This window comes from Canis lupus, chromosome 3, assembly GCF_048164855.1.
Source record: "Canis lupus baileyi chromosome 3, mCanLup2.hap1, whole genome shotgun sequence".
Classification (NCBI taxonomy): domain Eukaryota; kingdom Metazoa; phylum Chordata; class Mammalia; order Carnivora; family Canidae; genus Canis; species Canis lupus.
In genome coordinates this window covers 41,863,002-41,885,479 of record NC_132840.1, presented here as the reverse complement: position 1 = coordinate 41,885,479, position 22,478 = coordinate 41,863,002, and positions in this window count along the sequence as shown.

The following is a 22,478-nucleotide window of genomic DNA, read 5'->3' as shown; positions in this document are numbered from 1 at the left end:
GACTATTATAGGATCATTTTAAATCTTCTTCATCACCTAAAACATTGAAGAAAAAATATGTTTAAATAAAGTAAAGTAATTAATGAGAGTTTTTGGATTATACTGCTGAAGTCAGGAGATATTTTTTTATCCTCAATACTTGACACTTGCTAGAAATTCCATCCAATTACCCAAGACATTTAGGGAATGAACATTCATCCTAAATTTTTTATGGACAGTCAGCTTTAGGAGGGAAGGAAAAAAATGAAACAAAATGTGAAAGTATTTGTAAAGTTGTGCTGACCAAAAAGGAAAAAAAGAAAGAAAGAAAGAAAACATAAGATGACTTTTTCTTTTTTCCATTCCTGCTTGACTTTCTTGTCTCATCCTTTCTAAGTTGTCACACCAGGTTGAGTCAGACACAAGTTGTCTGATCTAAGGCTACAGAAGAGACTTAAATAGATGTGACCCTCACAGCCTGATGTGCCAAATCCAGGAAATGTGACAGGCTGAAAGATGTAGGTTTTTATATTTATTTTTGAAAAGCAGTGAGAGGGAAAACATTTCAGGGAGGAGTAGGTATACTTTTAGGAAATGAAAAGTCCAATTTGGTTAGGCCACAGAACCAAAGATGACAAGAGCCTGATGAGAAAGTCCTCAGAAATAGAAGTGCTTGGATGTCAGCTAAGCCACCTGGCTGCAGCTGCTTTCTGCTCACATAAATATTTAAGCAAGGGAACTGGTCTGCTCTGCCTTCTGGGGATGGCCCTCTTTCCTCCCTGTCTGCCCTTATTGGTGTGGGATGGGGAATGCAAGACGGCAAGCAGTCTAGCCGTGATGAGTCCCAGCACTGTGAGGTTAGGTGCCCCAGAGCTGCCCTCCAGTAGGCTCCATTATCATCGTTCCCCACTTTCTTCTCCCTTTCATGATTCTCCCCCTCCCCTTCCACCTGCTTCTCTGTTCTCTACCTTCCCTCTGTCCCTGGGAACTCATCTCTTACTCATTTTTTTCTTTCCCTTTATCTGGGTTGGCACTGTTTTTTTCCTTGTCTCTGACAGTTTCACAGATTTCATGAAAGGGATATCAAGGTTGACCAAGGCAAGCAAGCCTCCTCTTCTCAGAGCTTAAGGTCCAATGGGCGCTACAGCCAGTGGCTTCACCCAACCCCCATGTTAGAACTGAAACTCTGTGAGGACAGGAATCTAGTCTCTGTTTATTACCATGTCCCTGCCTCCAAGCAAAGTTCCTTACATATAGCAGGCCATCAACACAAATTTATAGAATGAAGGAAGAAGGAGAGTTTATCTGGTCCTTTCCTAAACCATGCTGGACTCATTCTCAAGCCTTTCCTACAAACCACTGGCCAATTATTTATTCTCCTTTGGGTCTCAGTTCAAGGCTACCTCCTCCAGGAAGCTTTCCCTGACTGCAAATACTCCCATAGCATTCTGCACACTTCTCCATTACATGTTTCCACACTATATTATGTTGCTGCCTGTTGTCATGGCAGACCTCCCACACATACACTCTCCAATACACACACACACACACACACACACACACTGAGACTCCTTTGGGCAGAGACTGAGTGGTCAATAGACGTTTATTGAATAATTGGAGTCTCATGATATTTGAATAATATTTGATATCTTACATCCCCAGCCCTTCCCACTTTCTACCTACTCAGATCACACTCATGCTTTTGACCCAGATTATGAAGATTTCTCTGACACAATACCATTTTCATCTATCTACTCAGTAAAGACAAAAAGAATGAGAATTTTAGAAGCCTATTTTTGGTGAAGATGCTGATGGGAACAAATATTGGATGGCGATTTGGCAGAGGATATCAGCAGCCCTAAAATGTACATAACTTTTAACTCAGGAACTCCACTTTTAAAAATTTATTCTATGGAAACAATTTTAAATGTCCCCAAAGATTTTTCCAATAATGGAAAAATTCACCACAGTTGAAGTTTATGATGTTAAGAAATTGGAAATTCACAATAAGCAATTTGTTGAGTGAATATGGATAAAAACTTATAACAAAACTTTTACATTTTTTTTAATAATTATTGACCTGACAAGGTGTTGGTATTGTTGAATGAATCAGCCTGTATAATACGGTCCCTTTTAAATTTAAAAATTATAAAATTTTATTTACATAGAAAAGATTTGGAAAGCTATATAACTGAGAAGTGGATTTCTCAGGATGATGGGATGATATGTGATTTTTATACTCTTCCAAATTTTTTAATTGACATATAAATAACATACAACATTGTGTTTATTTCAGGTATGCAACATAAATGATTTTATATTTGTATGTATTGCAAAGCGATCACCACAATAAATATAGTTAACATCTGTCACCATACATAGTTACGAGATTATTTTATGTTGAGAACTTTAAAGGATTACTCTCTCAGCAACTTTCAGATATGCAGTACTATTAAGTATAGGCACCATGCTGTACATTACGTCTCCATGACTTATTTATTTTATAACTAGGAGTTTGTGCCTTTCCTCCACCTTTAACCATTTCACATACCCCCAACTCCTGCCTCTGAGCTTAAGTTTGTTTTGATTCCACATATAAGTGAGATCATACAGTATTTGTCTTTCTCTGCCTGAGTTCTTTTACTTAGAATGGATCTCAAGGTCTATCCATGTTGTTGCAAATGACAAGATTTCATTCCTTTTTTACAGATGAATATATTCTATTGTAGATAGACCACATTTATCTATTTATTTGTCAAATATTATTTGACATTTAGGTTATTTCCATATCTTTTCTATTATAAATAATGCTGCAGTAAACATGGGGTGCACATATCTTTTGTAGTTAGTGTTTGTTTTCTTTAGATAAATACTCGGAAGTGGAATTGCTGGATCACATGGTAGTTTTAAGTTTAATTTTTTAAGAAGCTCCATACTGTTTTCCATAGTGCCTATACCAATTTACATTCCCACCAGCAGTGCACAAGGGTTCCCTTTTCTCCACATCCTCATCAACACTTACTTTTCTTGTCTTTTTAATAGCCATTCTAACAGGTGCAAGGTGATATCTCATTGAGGTTTTGATTTTAATTTCCCTAATGAAAGTGATGTTGAACATCTTTTTGTGTACCAGCTGGCCATCTATATGTCCTCTTTGGAAAATGCCTATTCTGGTCTTCTGCCCATTTTTAAATCAGATTGTTTGATTTTTTTACTATTGAGTTGTATGAGTTCTATATATATTTTGGATATTAACCTCTTATCAGATATGTGATTTGCAAGTATCTTTTCCCATTCAGTAGGTTGCCTTTTTATTTTGTTGATGGTTTCCTTTGCTGTGCACTCTCTTTTTAATTAGTGTTTTCCCACTTGATTTTTCTTCAATGCATAGGAATTACTCATGTACTGATTTTTTTAATTATAAAAAAGTTGTCTGAATGCTTTATTCTCCTTTGGCCCCTAAAAGTAAGCTATTCAAAGTCAAATAGACTTGAAAAAATAAGAATTCCCATCTGAAGCAAGGAACAGTAACCTGAGATTTGCAAAGAAGAGCCTTTACCTGCCCAAGCCTCTGTAGCCATGTGTGAGTCTAATTTCCAATGCTCTGAGAAACTGTGACAGAGAATCATTACCCTTGAAATGGGTTTGCATAATATAAAAAATCAGGGTCTCCTCTCCACTTAATGTGTTAACATTTGTGGGAGTTCCCATGCATGCTCTGAGGGAGAGTCCTGTGACATCGTGTCTGCGTTGTATTGAACTCAATCACTTGTAGAAAATGTGTAATGTAATAGGGGTATTACACGGGGTGATATTATGGAAAATCCTAATTGGTACCAAAGTAATTCTTACTAGAGTGGACTATAAAACCTTCAGTGCCATTCTAACTAATCACCCCTGTGGCATTCTGAGCAAATGCAGGTTAATGGTGATGATCTTAATTTTTTTATTAATTAAATTAAGTGTATAATCTGACCATATAAGCCCATTGTCGGTGTTCATCATGCTGATAATAAATGGCTTGAGTACTCAGCACCTTTGGCTTCACTGGAGCCCTGAAGTCTTCCATCCACCATTAATGATCTAAGAGAGATCTCCAAGTGGCTCATTAGTGCCCAGAGACAACAAATAATGAAGTTGTATAGCAGAGATTGGGGTGAGCAAATGGCAGCTGAGTTGGTGAGTTCATGGGCTCAGAAGAAGCCTCTAAACTCAGAGCCTGCAATTGCGGAGTCCTCTGCTCTCCTGCCTCTACATCTTGGGTTCTTCAGAAAATAATTTCCTGTGATACTTAAAGATAGAAAGGGGAAATAATTCCAAAAAGAGAATGTGGAAAACATAAGATGCTAAAAATCACTTAATTGACCAAGATGCCAGATTCTGGCTCCTTGAGTTTTAGGGTAGGGAATAGGCCTTTGTCATCATTGTTTCCCCCACACCTCGCACCATGCCTCACAAATAGTAGCACTATATGTCTCATTTTATTTTATCAAGTCATGACATTCTTAGACTTGCTTTTCCCAAAGTGTTCCCTGGAAGACACATCTGTCAGGAGCATTCTAAATTAGAATCTATGGTAAACAAATTTGAGACACCTTGCATTTTATCTTTTCCTCTTGAAGATTTATGATAAATGTTAGCATTTTGAAGACAATGATAAGTCATTTAGAAATGATGGTAAATTGGGGATGCCTGGGTAGGTCAGCAGTTGAGCATCTGCCTTTGACTCAGGGAATGATCATGGAGTCCCGGAATCGAGTCCCACATCGGGGTCCCTGCATGGAGCCTGATTCTCCCTCTGCCTGTGTCTCTGCCTCTCTCTCTCGGTGTCTCTCATGAATAAATAAAATCTTAAAAAAAAAAAAGAAATGACAGTAAATTGTCTAACCCAACATTGTCTAACCAAACTTATTTGATCACAGAACTCTATTAACATCCAACAGAGCACATTTCAGTAATAGATTGCCTGAGATATCTGCTAGGATACTTAGAGCTCAGTGATCAGATGGAAATACCAATTTCCCAATTCCTCTAAAGTCCTGGCATAATAAAGACAAAATCTCCCTTTATTGTCACTAAATCCATTAATAAAAACATAAAATTATAGGGCTCAGACGTGGAAGGAACTTTGGACATCCTGTATCCTAACTCCCAGCTCATTGCAGGAATTTACTTACAGCATCCATGCTGGATACGTTGCCATCTCTGCATACCTACTTCCAACGGCAGGAAGTTCAGCCACTTACAATCCAATCCATTGGGTCATCATCAAATTTCTTTTTCTGTTGAGTTAAAATCTGCTTCTTTGAGGCTCTAGACCTCATACTAGAATAATGGAACAATTCACTCTCTTTTATGTCTATACACCAGCTCATATGCCCTCAGTTCACAACATATTAAGAATTTTCTGTTTCTATGGGATGCCTGAGTGGCTCAGCAGTTGAGCATCTGCCTTTGGCTCAGGTCATGATCCCGGGGTCCAGGGACCGAGTCCCTCATCAGCCTCCCTGTGAGGAGTCTGCTTCTCCCTCTGCCTGTGTCTCTGTCTCTCTAGTGAATAAATAAAATCTTTTTTTTTAAAAAAGAATTTTCTGTTTCTACATTTCAAACTATGGTCAGAATAAATAAGGAAAGTGATCTTTGAATGGCTGGGGGTTGAGGGGAAGGAGAATAGTCTTACAAGTTGAGTTATAGGCAAAAATAGTAGAAATCTCCTATTTGCCACCCATTACATTTTGATAACAAGGATGTTATGTCTCATAAATTTGGTACAAAATCATTTGGTGACTTTCTTATCTCAGCCTACTCTTAAAAAGTACCATGGACTGGGTAGCTTCTTAATTCTTACAGATCTGGAGGCTGGAAATCTGAGATCGGGGGCCAGCATGGTCAAGTTCTGAGTCCTCTTCTGGATTACAGGCTGCCAATTTCTCCTTGCGTCCTCACATGGTGGAAAGGTAGCAAGAGAGCCTTCTGGGGTCTCTTTTGTAAGGGCTCTGCCATCATGACCTAATTTACTCTTGAAGACCTCTCTCCTTATACTATTGCTTTAGGAGTTAGGTTTTCAACACATGAATTTGGGAGGTATGCAAACATTCAGTCCACTGCAGTGACAAAGCATAACCTGAACTGTTGTGAAACTATTTATAGTTTTTATTTCATTTAGTATGAATGTGCATACATTTGATTTAAAAATATTAATATATTAGATAACAGAAATATTAGTGTGTTTCCTCAGACTCCACTGGAAATATCATACAATATATGGTATACACACTGTATTCCCTTCCTAAAATCAGTCTGAATTTTGAAACACATCTGGCCCCAAGGATTATGGACAAGGAGATTTGACAACATCCTTTTCTTTGTACCTCTGTGTGCTCAACACTATTGACCTACCTTAGTTTTCTTAGTTCTTACAATTCTATAAGTTAAAATACTATTTATCCCCCACCTTACAGATGAGTTAAGTCATATAGAAGTCATATAGTTTTACAGACATTTTTCTTATTGCCTATTTGATATTTACAAAGAAAGCCAGGTCTTCTTTATTATGTACTAACAACAAAAAAATTAAGTCAGGTTCCAATTGGGTACACAGGTCAATGCCAGAAAAGCCCTTACAGAAAAGGGAGAACCAAAGGCCCAGTGCTGCCAGAGGAGCCCCCACAGGAACACCTCTAAGCCTCCATCTGAAAAAGATGGTTAGTGGATTCACATTGTCCTCTGTAACCCTTCCCCTCTAGCCTCTTCCCACCTAGCCCCTCAGAAACTTTGGGAGTGACTAGGAAAGCTAGAAACCCACTGCAAAGAAATGTATTATTCTGAGTGTTGAATTAAGTTATGAAAAGGCCTGGATCTAGCCTCTAGGATGGAAGTTTCTTACTGTCTACTGCATCCCCACTCCCCAAATGACCATTATGATGAAATTTGAGGATTAATGGCCATCCAAAAATCTACCCCATTTGTTCTTTTACTATGCTTGAAATTTCCACATGAGTATTTGTCTTTGTCAGGATACTGAAAGCAACTACCAAAATATAAGTAGTACATATTGTATGTAAGGGTCAGTCTATTAAGCCAGTATAAAATAAATGGCCAAATGAGCTGGTCATTTTGCCCGACCCAGTGGGAACTGAATGTGGAATAGACCAGATTTAATGAAGAATGAAAGGAAAGAAGCATAGGGAAGGTCTGAAGTGTGGACACTTCCAAGAAAGCTCTACATAGGGTGCTACAGTGGGAGGCTTGGGGCTCAGACTGGTGCCATTAAGGACTGGCTGAAGGAAGCACTAAAAGGGAAAAAGAGGCAAGAGAAGGAGAAAGCAGGGGATGTGGAGTCCCAAAGGTCAGTGTTACCTTTATCAGCTATTTCCATAAGGATCGTTCCTATGGGGGCGCCTGGGTAGCTCAGTGGTTGAGCATCTGCCTTCAGCTCAGGGCATGATCCTGGGGTCTTGGGATAGTGTCCCATATCAGACTCCCTGCAGAGAGCCTACTTCTCCCTCTGCCTATGTCTCTGCCTCTTTCTCTGTGTCTCTCGTGAATAAATAAATAAAATCTTTAAAAAAGGATCATACCTATGCTTTTTAAAGATCCTCTTAAAATAGCTCAGTCATAACATTTTAGACCATTCACTAGATAACATCATTTACAAGTTGGTACCCAGGGACTGGAATAGATGCCAAGTTACAGAACCAGAGAAACAAGGAAAAGGAGCAGGAAATAGCATGCTTTATGAATTTCCAACTTCAGCTTATACCAGTGTCCCCTTTGCTGCCTGTGCTCCAACCACACTCCTACATGTGCTCTACCATCATCCAGGAAAACCAGCTTCTTCCACTCATTGCCAAGGGAACTCAGACTTATCCCTGTGCTTAGCCTAGACATCACTTCCTAGAGAGGCCTTCCCTATCCATACTACCCCTTCACCCTCGGTTGTATTTCATTTATTCCACTTTTTTTCATTATTTCTGTTTTTGTTTTTTTTCCTCAGAATACAAACCACAATATATAAGTATATATTTCTATCTTTCTTTAATGTCTGCAAACTCTCCTAGACTACAAATTTCACGAGTATCCACTAAGAGCAGGTTCTTAACAAAAACCTGTTTCATGAATCATTTTCAGGCACTGTGCTCTCTGTTTCAGAAGTGGTAACTCTTTTAATCTTCATAATAATCCTGAATTAGGTTTTGTGGATGAAATTAAGGAGGCTTACAATTCCAATGATTCTTTTTTTGTATCCTGATATTGTGCAATGCACACCCTGCATGGTTGTATGCAGCAACTGGGCTCAGAGATTCCTTGTTCTAAACCATTTAGGAATGGCATTATCTCCCAAGGAAAAGTATCTCTCTGCTCCTTTTCCCATCTTTGTGCAAACCATGGCTAGACAGGTTAATAATGAACAGAAAGTCCAATTAGCTTCCCCATCACATCAGTCCTAGAACTGCAAGCCTCAAGAAAAGACTTTTGGTTTGTATATCACGTTAATAATTAATTGATTGGTTAGTCAGTTAACTAGTTCCTGTAAGGTTTGTCCTGTCTTCCTTTGTCTCCTCCATGTGTGCTAGTTATGGTCAGTGGGCCTAAGCTCACATATGCATTATGCTCATCTGAAAGACTCCCATGAAGGACCACTTCAAAAAGTGTACATGATTGATGCTTTTTTAATGCCCTGGAATGTTATGAAGAAGCTGCTCATTTTATACTTTCTGAGGGTAGTTTTCTTAAAGTACTGATGGGAACTGATTGAGCATTGATTGAAAATGTACAGCAATGCCTGGTTATACAGAGGTAGTTAAGTCAAGGCCCTGCCTTCAAGGAGCTCTCAGTCAAGTGTAACAACAAGACTGACAGGAAGAGGAAGGTCATGGTGGAAGGGAAGGAGGAAGGAGGGGAAGCTGTGGGAAGTATTTTGGGCAGAAGGTGGAGCCTGTGCAAAGGACTTCATGATTTCAAAGATATAATAAGCAGAAGGCTAAGCTAGAAACTAAATGACACTCTCTTTTACCTCAGTGCTTATAGAAGAACCTCTGAGATGCAGTGTTTTATAAGATATTGTGAAGACACTTGGTGTTGTGAATTTTTACCTGAGACGTGGACCAACTTACCCTTCTTGCTGTTTTGGTGCCACAACCCACAACCCTAACCCTGATCAACTCCCATGAAACAAGTTCCTTCATAAGCTGGAAGACAGAGGCCAGTTTTCAAGAAATACCAAATGTCCTATTCTTACTGGGTTTTTAAAATGTCTTTTACACTCTAACACCATAAACACCAGTTGGGTGGGTAAGGCTTTGCAGCTAGCTCAGTGGTTCCTAGACCCAGCTACTCATCAGAATCATTTGTGGTCCTTTTTAAAAACACACATGCCAATCTGCTAAAGTTGAATTAGATATACCCAAAACTCATCAATTCCACTCCTAGGTAAATATCCATCAGAAATGCAAAATCTACCAAAAGATGTACAAGATTTTTATGACAGCACTATTTGTAATAGCTCCACAAGGAGCCACCCAAATGCCCTGCAAAAGCAGAATGACTAAATTGGGGTATAATCATACAGTGGACTAGTATACAGCACTGAAAAGGAATGAACTCATACTACACACAACATCATGGATGAATCTCATAAAAATCTCATAAATCTCATAAAAACAATGTAGAACACAATATTCCAGATGCAAAAAAAACCCCTACATACTTCTTCATTCCATGTTGTTTTTATCAAGAAAAATTAATCTATGTATTAGAAATCAAGAAGGATAGTGATTAGAAGGGGGCAAAAAAGGACTTCTGGGATTCTCAGTGTATTCACGAAAAGCCAGCAAGCTGTGTATTTATGATTTGTATGCCTTTTGGTATGTTATATTTTAGTAAGATATTTTTAAAAGATGCATCTGCCTAAATTTTACCTCCATATATTCAGATTCAGTAGATCTGGGGTAAGGTCCAATTATCTGTATTTTTTAAAGCTCCAAAGATAACTCTAATGTATATCTAGGCTTAGGAACCACTGAATAGGATCACCACTGCTCTAGATTTCCCAATTCTAAGCTCTTTGCATATTAAAAGAGCTTATTTATTGTTTTTATTTTCACGTTTTCTCTCTAAATAGGAGTAAAACAGCCACTGTAATCCCATGCACCCAGGCATTTCCATGCCACTGAAATGCGTGGAAATTGAAAAGTGTTCTTGTGATGCTGTCAGTAGTTCATTAGCAGAAGTATCTGTACTCTAGGATTTCAAGAATCCCTAACAGAATTCATTTTTTCAATTAGCCAACAAGCGTTTATTGAACACCTACTATAATAAGAGCTAACTATTGCAACCTCTTATTACTCACTTCCCTGGGCCAGGTGTGATACTATATCCTTTGCATATGTTCTGTCATCTAAGCAGAGCAAAGGAGTAAAGTGTATAGACTCTGGAGCCGGGCTGCCACTGTTAAAACTCTAGCTTTGCAACTTTTGTGTGACTTGGGCAAAGTTGCTTCTCTGTGACTCAGTTGTCAGTTTTTTGGTTTGTTTGGGGTTTTTTTAAAAGATTTTTTTGATATGGACTGGGGAAACAAGGAAGAATCATGTTCCTAAAGACACTAACATTGTCAGTTACCAAAAAAGCAATTGCATGTGTTTTGGCATTGTCAGTGTGAGAGCTGCCTTCATATAACAGACGACATGGGGTATTTTAACCCTTAATATTGAATACTTTTAATCAAAAAGGTAAAGATTACATTTTTCTTGAGTTTACTTTTATTTAAAGATTTTATTTATTTATTCATGACACACACACAGAAGCAGGCTCCATGCAGGGGACCCGATGTGGGACTCGATACCGGGACTCCAGGATCACACCCTGGGCCGAAGGCAGACGCTCAACCGCTGAACCACCCAGGCTTCCCTTGAGTTAACTTTAAATGAAAGTCTTCATTGAGACAATGTCTCAGTAAAAATGAAGGAACTAGCAATTAAGAGGTAAAACTGTGTATCTAAGATTTGTATTATATTGATTCCAAAATAATTAGGTTGGCAAATCCATTATGAATATCTTTCCCCACATGAATACAAAGTACTGCTACTGTTCTGTTGGTTTTTGAAGGATGGCTACATCTTACTGTGAAATGTATTTCCAAGTTTTGCCAAATATCAAGGTGACTGATATTACTTATTTTATTAGATACTTAGGTTTCCCTTTCTTTTTTATATATTGCTTAAAAAACAAACCTGCTTTTACAGGCCTCCTGCCGCCTAAAAGCCTCTTGTTCAGCACAGAGATTTCTTGCTGATCAGATTTTCCCCATTCTTTTCTTTAAGCAAACACTGAAGGCTTTCAGCAGCTGCCCGAGATATTGCTTTAAAACCCTTAAGGCAGTTTGAAAGGCCTCCAAAAAGCATGACATTCAATCAAAGTTCAGTAAGGAAAGTTTTAATGAGTAAACTTAGTAAATTAGAAAGCACTGTGGCAGGGTGATTAACTCTCATTTGTGCATTAGTGTTGAAATTAATTAAAATGTTTAAGCCATAGGAGGCTGGCTACCTCGTCAGGACCTGGCTCTGCCCTCAGAGTCAGTCTGGATCCAGGAGTGATTCATCTTACACAGATGAGAGGGGGGATAAAAAGAAAAGAACAGTCAGGACAAATGTGTTTTCAATGGTGCTTAGCAGCAGGGAGACCATTGAGACTTCAGAGCAGCGCTACTGGAGTGTGACATCATAATACGGTATGTACATGTGGAGTGGGGCGAAGAGGACTTTGCACATACATTCCTTCCCTCTCCCTTTTGGATTGGATGCCATGTATATTAATTTCTCTGCCAGGCAGAATGTTACAGTCTGCTCTCTTCAAGACCAATCACAAATTAGCTCTGTTTCCCTGACTCTTTTTAAACCTGCTTGCCACTATTAATGTTCATCTCTGGAAGTCCCCCACAGGGCAGTGACATGAAAAGGTGGGCTTAGTACCCTGGTGATTTCTCTAAGATCAACTCCATAGAATGTATGAAAATATAATTGCCTCAAACAGACTCTCAGACACACAACAATGGATTTATTGTTAAAATCCCTTGGCAATGTGCAGAGCAGAAACCATCTTTTCAAGAAACCCAAAATATTCCATTCCCATTAGGTTTTTAAATATCTCGTAAGCTCAATTTCTTTCCAGAACTATGGGTCTGTGGATCTTCTTATAGAAACCCATTACCATGTGGCTGTTTAACAAATCCGTGCCTGCTTAAAATTATAAATGGCAGCCTATTTCATAAAGAGAAAAGTCCTCTTTGACAGGAAAACAATCTCAGTGGCTTCTCCTTGGATAACAAATGGGTTTGTGTCAGGCCCAACACCATGGCTGTTTCCAAAATAGTGTAGCAATGGACTGCCATTTCTATTTCAGGGGTCCAAATTAAGGGGTTTGCAGAAACAAGTGACTACCTGTGAGTCTGAATTATTTCCACCTGGAGAAAATTATAATTTGCTATGGATCTACATTCATAATTTTTAAAACTGCCCATCTTCCTTATTTTTTGCTCTAAAGATTTCTTGTCAGATACAATGTCAGAGGTCACTGTCAGAGTGTCCCTTTGGTACCCATTAACTATACCAGCAAACTTGTTCACTATTGATCCACTATGTCTAAGTATCTATTATGGTGGATATAAAAGGCGGCTTCACATCTTTCTAAACAGATAATTCATAAAGGCCAAGGGGTCATAGCTTGTGATATATTATTCTTTCACTGTAACTGTGCCTGAATGGAAAGAAAGAGAGAGGGAAAAAAGGGTCATGGGTATTAGACTAAAGAGATAGAAACCTGTACGTCGATTGGACACATTAACATCCACATAAATAATAAAAGGCATTAATAATATTTGTTCATGACCTTATTATCGATTCATTCTCTCAGAAGCAGAGGCACCTAGAATGAATGAAGACAGAGTTGATTTTTTACCACTAAAGTTCAGTTGAGGTTGAACTCTAAAATGGAAGTCAATTGAAGACAGTAAAATATAGTCTGGCAGCCACTGGGTCCTGGGATTGATATATTTTGCAGGTAGTGCATCACCTGGGACAAAGCAAGGGTTTGGGGAACAGAAGCCTCAAATGTAAAGTATGAGGATATGCTGGATCCTGATGGGCTCAGCACATCCCCATATTCCTTAGGGATTGATTCATCATGTTCCGTAACCTCCGATGGTTCATATTGAATATTCAGCAATACACTGCAGAGGCCATTGCTGATGTTCCCCACGTTCCCATCCTAAAGTAAAGCATCTCATTAGGAGAACAGTAAGAATCTAATGAGTGAGACTTGTTCACAAGTTAGCTGACATTGGGCTCATTTAATGCCTTTTATGGTCTTCTACCCACTGGAGAACCTGGAGATGGTGTGCTTTCTCAAGACTAGAGTTTGGAGGAAAGTAAATTGAGATGAATCATGGTGAGATGAGATAGTTAAAATGTCATGCTCCATAAGTTTGAATGCATCCTTCAAGTTCTGAACAGTAAAATGCAACTGAACACTGAAACAAGGGAAACAAAGAAAAAGCAGATAACAATACAAATCCTCCTTTTTTGACAAGGATGCTTCATAGCAAAAACCGAACAGCACCTTTTCAGAGCCATCCCTGAGCACACACCCCAGAGCACACAGGCACACATCAATATTCCCTCCTGATTTTACTTTCCTTTTACTATTTTACCCATTATAGCTCAGGGGATGACACATCAAAATTGTAAGGTTCAGAAACAGGTAATAAACTACTAGCTTTATTTCTGTTTAGAAATGCTAGCTGAGAGAAAGTCCCTAGACTGGCTGGGCAAATTCCAAATTGTCCCTAGTAAACATAGAAGCTGGCAATAATGTATTTTTGAGAATCAGCCCTTTTGGCTGGAGGAGAGAGTTGAAGGAAGGGCTGGGGTGGGCATGGGCAGAGGTGGGAGCTGCAGAACTTTGTCACCGATTTCTCCTTACAGAGCCCCATTCAAGTATCTACTAACTCTATAATTCTTTAAGTTAAAACATCCTAAGAGAAATCCAAGAATGACCTATTTCCTGGAAGTTAATAGTCTGACTCTGGGAATAGCTTTTCTTTTTTACGTGAAACCCCAGTTATTGGGACAACCAAGGTCTTGAGATAATTTCCCTCCAATACCTGTAGTTCTTAACCTTTTTATGGATCAAGAACCTTTTTGAGAATATAGCAAAAGCTATGCTCCCTGTCTTGAGAAAAATGTCCACAGGTACAAAATTTTGCATATATTTTAGGGATTCATGGCATCTCTGAGGTTGGTGCAGGTTACAAGCCCACATTCTAAATAGGGTTGTTTTCTTTAACAGATGAGCATTCATAGAATCTGCCCTTTCTTCTTCAATTCAATAAAGAAAAAAAATGTAGCTTAGAGATGAGCCGGCCATTATAACCTTCAGATGCCAAATAATACTGTCCTTAATAATAATAATATTCAAGTGTCATGTTAGTGGTCTCTATGGACATCTCTATTCTTCATAATAATTTTTATTTTTATTTAATGTTTGGAGATGTTGTAAAAAGTGACTACTGTTTCAAAATGTGACCTCTGTGAGGTTTAAAACCTACTGAATCAGATGAGATATGAAAGCGTTCAATATAATGTATGACTTAAAGCTATGTTTTTTAAACTTTAATAGGAAATGTCTGACTCTTAGATCACTGTTTCTAAAGCCTGGCAGACAGAAACATGTCTTTTAAAAAGGTCTAATTTATATACCAAACAGAGATCCAGCAGGTAGAAATAATGCCTTTCCACTTTACTTCATGCAAACCTGAACCTTTAATTTGTTTTGAATAAATCTCAATTCTGGCAACATTTTAACAATTATAACTCATCTCATTTTTTTTCAGACTTTTCAGATATTTTGCTAGACAGTGGCACACTCAGATAAACAAATCATGGTCTTTACCCTCAAAAGGCTCATAGTCTTAGAATGAATGTGTGTACACAGCCAAGCAGTCACTGCAGTGGCTTAGACAGTATCCATTCCTATCTTCTTCCCTCTTGACAGAACTCCATTTTTTTTCAGGTGCCCACCCCTTCTCTATATAAGCCATATATGATTTAGGGAAAGCTGACCCATACTGGGCTAAACAAATTATGGGAATCCTACACACCCTTGTTTGTGATAGGTTCAGTTATCCTCTTCAGCCAATTATTATTTCTCATTCCCTTGGTAATGGCAGTTGGTCTGGAGATAGACATGTGACCTAAATTGGCCTCATTACACCAAATGGAAGATCAACTAGAGGGAAAATTGTCTCTTCCCCTCTAGCTGTATTGCTCCAGCTAGTGTTAGCAACTGTCTTGCTACCTGTGGGGAAATTAGTCTGAGCTAAAACATCTGGGAGGGAAGACCTGAGAAAATTACAGAGAACTGAAGTGAAAAACCACATTGAAAGACTGGAAACCCACTATACCTCCAAATGGCTTTGATATGATATAGATTTACTATTTCCTTTTTGTTTATTCTTGTTTGGGTAGGGATTTATGTCCAATGCATCACCAAACTAGCCTGTCACCCATACTATTATAGTCCAGAGTGATAGTCCAGCTGGTATGGCATGGGAATCATCAGAAGTGCACACAGAATGGACACCATCATCCTGTCAGAACTTGCCAGAAGAAAGGATGCTTGAGCTGAGTTTTGATAGTTTAAAAGGAGTTAGCTGAACAGATATGGAAGGTAAGGGGGTTCTAGAGAGAAGAAGAAGTGAATAGCAGTGTGTTGGTGCCTTCAGAGATGTTGAGAGAGCTGTATGCCTAGAGTGAAGAGAGATGGGAAATGTTCTGGCAGATGAGACAAAAGAGGCAGGCAGGGGCCAGATCATGAAGGGCCTTGCACTCCATGTGAATGTGGATTTTCTACTGAAGGTAATTTGGAGCCATTGAAGGATCTTTAACACTGAATCGGCATGATCCATTTTGTATTTTAGACATATCAGTGATGGCCAGTGTGAAAAATGAATTGGAGAGGACTGCTCTAGGGATAGGAGATCAGTTCAAGAGTCTCTATTTTGCTGAAAGGCACCCTTTGCCTCTCAGGGATCCTTTCCTGATAGGAGGCAACATGGGTCCTTTGCGAATGGTACAGGGGCAGGTATCTGTGAAGACTGGTATAGACCCATCACTGTTAATCAAAATCCATAACGAGATCCAGGTCAGCAAGCATTTGCTGAGTGCTCATGATTCAGAACACTGCACAGAACCATAGAAAGAGCCCCTGACTTGCTGGGTGACCTTAAGCTAGCTGCTTAACCTTTCTAAGATTCTATTTCCTTGTCTGTAAAATGAGGATCCTGTACCTACCTTGCATTGTCTAGGTGAGTTAAATAATACTTATAGGCATTTAGCACTGAGCCTGCCAAATCATAGGGAGTAGATTAATGCCTCATTGGCTGACTGAGTGACTAAATGACATGAATGTAGAGTTTTCCCTACTTATGCTAAATATGTGGTTCTAGATTTGAAAATGGCAATCCCAATACTTTGGGAGATATTACCACCAGATGAACAAGTTATCCCCACTACCTTCTGAGGTAAGGTTAATTCTTGTGGAATTTTTTTTTCTTGTGGAATTTTTTTAAATGAGGGCAGATCTGTCCACAGGGATTGCAAAAGCTTCTGCTCAGTCATTAATTAAAACAACATGCTTCAGAGCCCTGCGGATGTGGAACTCTCCATTCTTGGGGCTCAAAAGGAAGTGACACTGTAAATTACTTTGGAATGAATTGATTTGGGGTTTTCCATATGACACCCACAAAGGGCTTGAGAGGCTAGGTTTTGGCCCAACTGCTAACAATGCTTGCCAGCTGGTTTGTACAACCTACAAACAGGACAACTAAGAAAGGTACTTGTCTGTGCTCCTTTTCATGAGCTGGATCTTTTGGTTCCCCAAATTGACCATACCTATTCAGTATGGTAGGGCAGAAGGAAAGGCTAGTGTGAAGCAGTGGAAAGCTGATGCCAATCTGCAGATGCTTTCACTTCACCAGAAATCTTGGAGTTACAACGTGCAGTGGTTTACATCTTTGCCATCAGAGGCATCTGAGTTTAAGTTTTGACTTGCTCACTTATTAACTGTGTGACCTTGGGCAAGTGACCTAAACTCTCTGAGCTGTAATTTTTTTTTTCATTTGTAAAAATGGACTATGGCTACCTTAATCCTATAAAGTAGGAGTACCCCTTCTCCTAGACTTGTTATGAGGATTACATAAAATGGATATGAAAAACATGTACTCAGCATAATATATGACAATATAGTTTAAAAACAAGCTATAGTGATGATGATGATGATGATGATGATGATGATGATGATGATGTTGATGATGATTTATAATGGGCATCTGGAATTTGGGGTCTGTCCATCAAATAGTTGCATTTCCTATTAATACTTCCCTTTGGGGGAATTACCTTTCCTGAATTAGGTGTAGTGTTAGTGCCCTCTAGTGTGCTCACTGCCCACTTTAGAAGCTGAAGGGTCCCTAGAGGCTCTGCCCACAGGATCTTTCCTTTTATCACCTAGTACAGCCATGGAGGAAGCATGTGACCAGAGCTCAGCCAGTCAGAATCTCTCTCCTAAGGGCTTTGCATCAGGCATAGAATGAAGCAAAGATAGAGGAAACAGTGGGGTGGTGCCTGAAGACAGTCTTCCTTTCTTTCCTGTTGGTATCCCAAATCATTCCTATAGTTTCTTTGTTGCTCTAGTAGCCAATGTCCATTTCTGTTGCTTGCAACCAAAGAAACAGAACTTTACTTTTCTGCCTTTAGGAACAAGTGTTTTCCTTCACAGCCTGTGTCTCTTCTTTTTCACCCCAAGTGTCTTATAGCCCAATGTTCCCCAACCAGCCTAAATTTGTATAGCTTTGTGTATGTCTTCAAGATGATCTTTCTGCTTAGATACCCATATTCACCCCCCATCCTCTAACAGGCAAACTCCAACCCATGGTTCAAGCCCTGGCTCAAATGATGCTTGCTTTGGGAAACCTTCAATGACTGCCTTTACCCAGCAGCACAAAAAATATTTAAGCTTCTCCACCTTTTCCGTGTTTCCCTGGAAACCTTTATGTACTTGCCATGTTGTATTAGGGAATGTGCTAATGTGTAGGGTGGAGATCTAGATCCTATGCTCTCCAGGAATGGGGGCCTAGCCTTAGTCTTGTTTAGCTTTGTGTCTCTAGTACCTACCTGGTCCAGAGCAAGAACACAAAGTGCTTTTGTTGAATGAGTGATATGTCTTATAAATACATGAATTGCACAATTTTGTAAACAAGGATTTATATTTGGGGCATGTCCAGGTAACTTCTGAACAGCAAGCCAATTCTACAGGTCATCCAGCTTTCCCAGTATGGTGAGCATATGCATCTTTGTCTCAGTTATCCAAATCGACAATCTAGTTTGAGCCCAAACAAGATCATTGTTTCAGCTTCTACTTTGAAAGTAATAACAGAAACTAAATCTTAAGTGGCTTTGATCACACACCAAGCACCAAACAAATATTAACTGATTTGATCCTAGTAATACCCCTATGAAGTAGATGCTATTTTCTACATGTCACAGATGAGGAAACTGAGGCAGAGGGAGGTCGAGTCACCTATCCCTGTTATATGGCTAAGAAGTGGGAGAGCTGAGTTTCCTACCTAGCCTGTGCTCTTCCTTATGCCTCCTCTGGAGTTCCTGAGGAACAAGAAGACTCAGCTCATTCTGTCAGCACTCAGGTGTTTCACAACTTGGGGGTTAGAAGCAGAACAGGGGTGGCCATATGAATCCAGAATCTGCAAGGTGGAGATTTGTCCACCTTGTAAGAACGATTGATATTGAATGCAGAGTACAGATAGAGAGGACTTACATTTTTAGCTAAGCTACAGTTGGGTAGTGATGAAGGGGGAAGGGAATCCTTCTGTGATATTTGAAAATACTGAGATACCCCAATATACGCCTTGTGCCAGGAATAGTCACATTAGCCTTGGCTAAATTTACTAAGCAAGGTTTGACAGGCAGTAGAGGGTAGTGGTTCTAGTGCTTAGATTTTAACATCAGAGTCCTGAATGTGAGGCCTGGCTCTGCTGTTGCTACAGTATTTGTGACCTTGGACAAATGACTTAACCACTGTGTAGCTCAGTGTACTCATCTGTAAAATGGGACATGATAAAAGTCTCAGAGGATAGGGTAGTTATAGAAGTTAAGTCATTACATGGAAATTATTTGGTATATCTAGAACTCTCTCCATGGTTATATAAATCTCATACAAAATCCCTGCTAGTTATGGGAGATTTAGTGAGCAGTGGCATTTTGGGCTTTTAGGGGAAAATGAAAAGGAAAAGAGTAAGGATGAGGAGAGAATTGCTCCTCCACTTTGCTAGAGAGAGCTCAGCCTTTAAGAATTAACACTGCCACCTGAGAGTCTGGCAGGTCACCCGCTTCTCTGCAGAATTCTACTGGGTACGAGCCCAAGACAGGGTTAGTGGTTTTCACACCCAGTTATCGGGGCTCATGGCTCAGTAGGATTACTCTGTATGAGCAAACACAGTGTCCTTTTACTACTCTTCCCCTTTCAAATTTCCAATTAAAAAAAGAAAACAACCCGTCAATGATGAGCTTGGTCAAAGAGGCTTATTTTGCTACTAGTGCCTTTTTTCAAGGAGCTAATGATATTTCTCATAAATCCTGAGCATTCTGTTAGCGGTGACAGCCAGTGCGTGGGTGAAGTTAGCAACAGCCTCATTTCCAAGGAGAAGTTCAGACATAATTTGCCCAGAGTCTGTCAGAGTTTGTGTCTTGGGCCCTAGGATTAGGGGAGGAAGGGTTCCAATCCACCAATCCATTTAAAGCTTCCAATTTTGCAGATTCCGGATTCAGGTATTTAAAGCCCTCAAATGCCTACCACAGAAACCACACTTTATCACAAAACTCTCTATTAGCTGCAGACCAAGCAAATATGTACAAATAAAGTACATTTGTGTAATGTCAGAAATATATTATCTTAATGCATCTGTCTGAACTTTTAATAACCATAGTTTATTTCCGTGACTCACAAATTAGACCCATCTCTAAGAGGGTGCAAACATATGAAGACATTACTAAACTCCAGGAGTCATGGGGCAGCTCGGGTGGTTCAGCAGTTTAGCACCGCCTTTGGCCCAAGGCGTGATCCTGGAGACCCGGGATCAAGTCCCACATCAGGTTCCTTCCATGGAGCCCGCTTCTCCCTCTGCCTGTGTCTCTGCCTCTCTCTCTCTGTATCTCTCATGAATAAATAAATAAAATCTTTTTAAAAAATTAAAAAATTAACCCCAGGAGTCTTAAGCACATTTAAAACGTGTTAATAAACCCTCTGCATGTAGGATTTGATAAGATGAAAATAAATCTATTGCCATTCCCTCTCTATTCTATTAGTGCTGAGCATTGAGACATGTGACTGATACACTAAATAACATTCAAAACGCAAATCCCACAAAATGTGGGGACCTCTTGGGACTGTGTAAGTGTTGTCACTCCACAGTTGGCATCAGTAGGAACTCCCACTACCAGAATATGGAACAATTTATAATGTAAAAACGGAAATATTGACTTAAATATGCACTCTGCAGGAGGTTGGCAACCCCAGTAATCAGCAGGAGGGACAGTATCATGCCATATATAGTGTCCCGAAGGATTTTGAAGCAATTCAAATGAATAAACAGCGCAATGTATCTTGAGAAACACACTCTTCCTCTTTATGTTACTTGAGGTTGAAGTTAAAAATGATGCTTTCACTTCCACCCAGCTTTTGCTCTACACTGAAGGGATGAGCTGTATAAAAATGCAATCTCTAAAATGCAAGGACCCACAGTGCTTGCCAGTTTCACAATTTTGCAGATTCTAATTAGGAAACTATTTCACAGGTCTTTCTCCTGATGGTGCAAGGGAGACTCGGAGCATTACAAAGCTGCATCTTGCATTGCCTGGATGATTGTAAAACTCCCTACCCGCAACCCCCCACCAACCCAAAAACCCATCGGCTTATGCCCCAGCCCCCCTCTCAGTTCTCATATACTTTCATCTTGTTCCCAGGATCTACTAAAGTAAATAAGATGTCCACTCAGATAATGGAAACCCCACCAGCTCTCAGTTAGTGCCTTTTCATGCCAATTAAACACATTTTATACAGTCATCGTAGATGCATCAATGACTGCATTCAGAGACGCCAGTAGGGCTCGGAAGATATCAGCCGAGCAAATGAAATGTATTGCATGCGAGCTTTCTCTCTGTCTTATTCTAACCACTTGGCAACGGTCTCAATTGAAAACATTGATTCTGAAAGATATATATGGATATATAAACTGATTAACCAGCTTATTTGCTGCTGATTACTTTACTAATCAAGATCTCAGAGTACTTAATTTAAATTAATACTTCCTTCATTAATGAAAATCCAGCTTCGAGCATAAAAAAATCTTGACGGATGTATTTATTGCATAAACATACATTTATCTACACCAAGCCAATTGAACATACAATCATATTTGGTTGTGGTTATAATTGATAATGATTCTACAATTATTACTTCAGTTAGGTGAGCGTTGTTTGCCAGAGTTACTCTGACAGTCTAATAGGGTTTTCTCCTTTTGGAGGCTCTGAAGAGCTGGTGGGACATACGAGGACGAATGCAAAACAAATTCAGAACATTGAGTCACTTTTGAGATAAGGGGCAAGATATTCTTGCTTCCCCTTCCACAACCCTCCATCCTCCTCTGCCACAAAAAAACAAAAAGGAAAGCTGGCTGACTCTATAGTGAAAACGGAAAGGGGGACAAAAGATGTCCCATGTGAAGACCCAGGGATTAAACAAAATTGGGCTATTGATTAACCAGTGTGTTGGTCACCTGATGTTTGTGGCAGTCAAATACCAGGGTCTCCTGCCTCTTGGAGTTTATGGGCCAATTTCCCCCAAGATGTGTGAGCTGGTTGTGCCGCGGGTGGACTTGCAGGCAGCCAGCCAGGCCAGAATGACAGCGACTCGGTGTCTGGAAGCCCCACTGGGTTGTGAAATGAACAAGGCCCTCTCTGCCCCTGATCAAGCCCTCGTGAGCCCCCGGGCTCAGGAGCGGGCATCTCCCAGCTCCTAAAGAGCTGACATATATCCTGCCTTTAAGACAAGACTACAATTGCAAATCCGAGAATATAAATTACACTTTCATCTTTCTTTGGTTTTCTTTCTTTTGCTTCAGTTTTCATTCCAGGATAAACTTTCCTGTCAAAGGGACATTTCTGATGTGTCAAATTCACCACTGTAATGAACAGGTTGACAAATGTGGAAGGTGAGCAGACATTTGGGTCTGCCGCAGCTGCCTGCAGCCAGAGGAAACCATGACTTTCACAAGGATAACGAGGCTTTGAAAGATGGCGAAAATGTCGCCATCAACCTGCCCTTCTGCTACTTAGTAATTAGATAATTAGTCAGGCCCTAATTATGGGATCAGG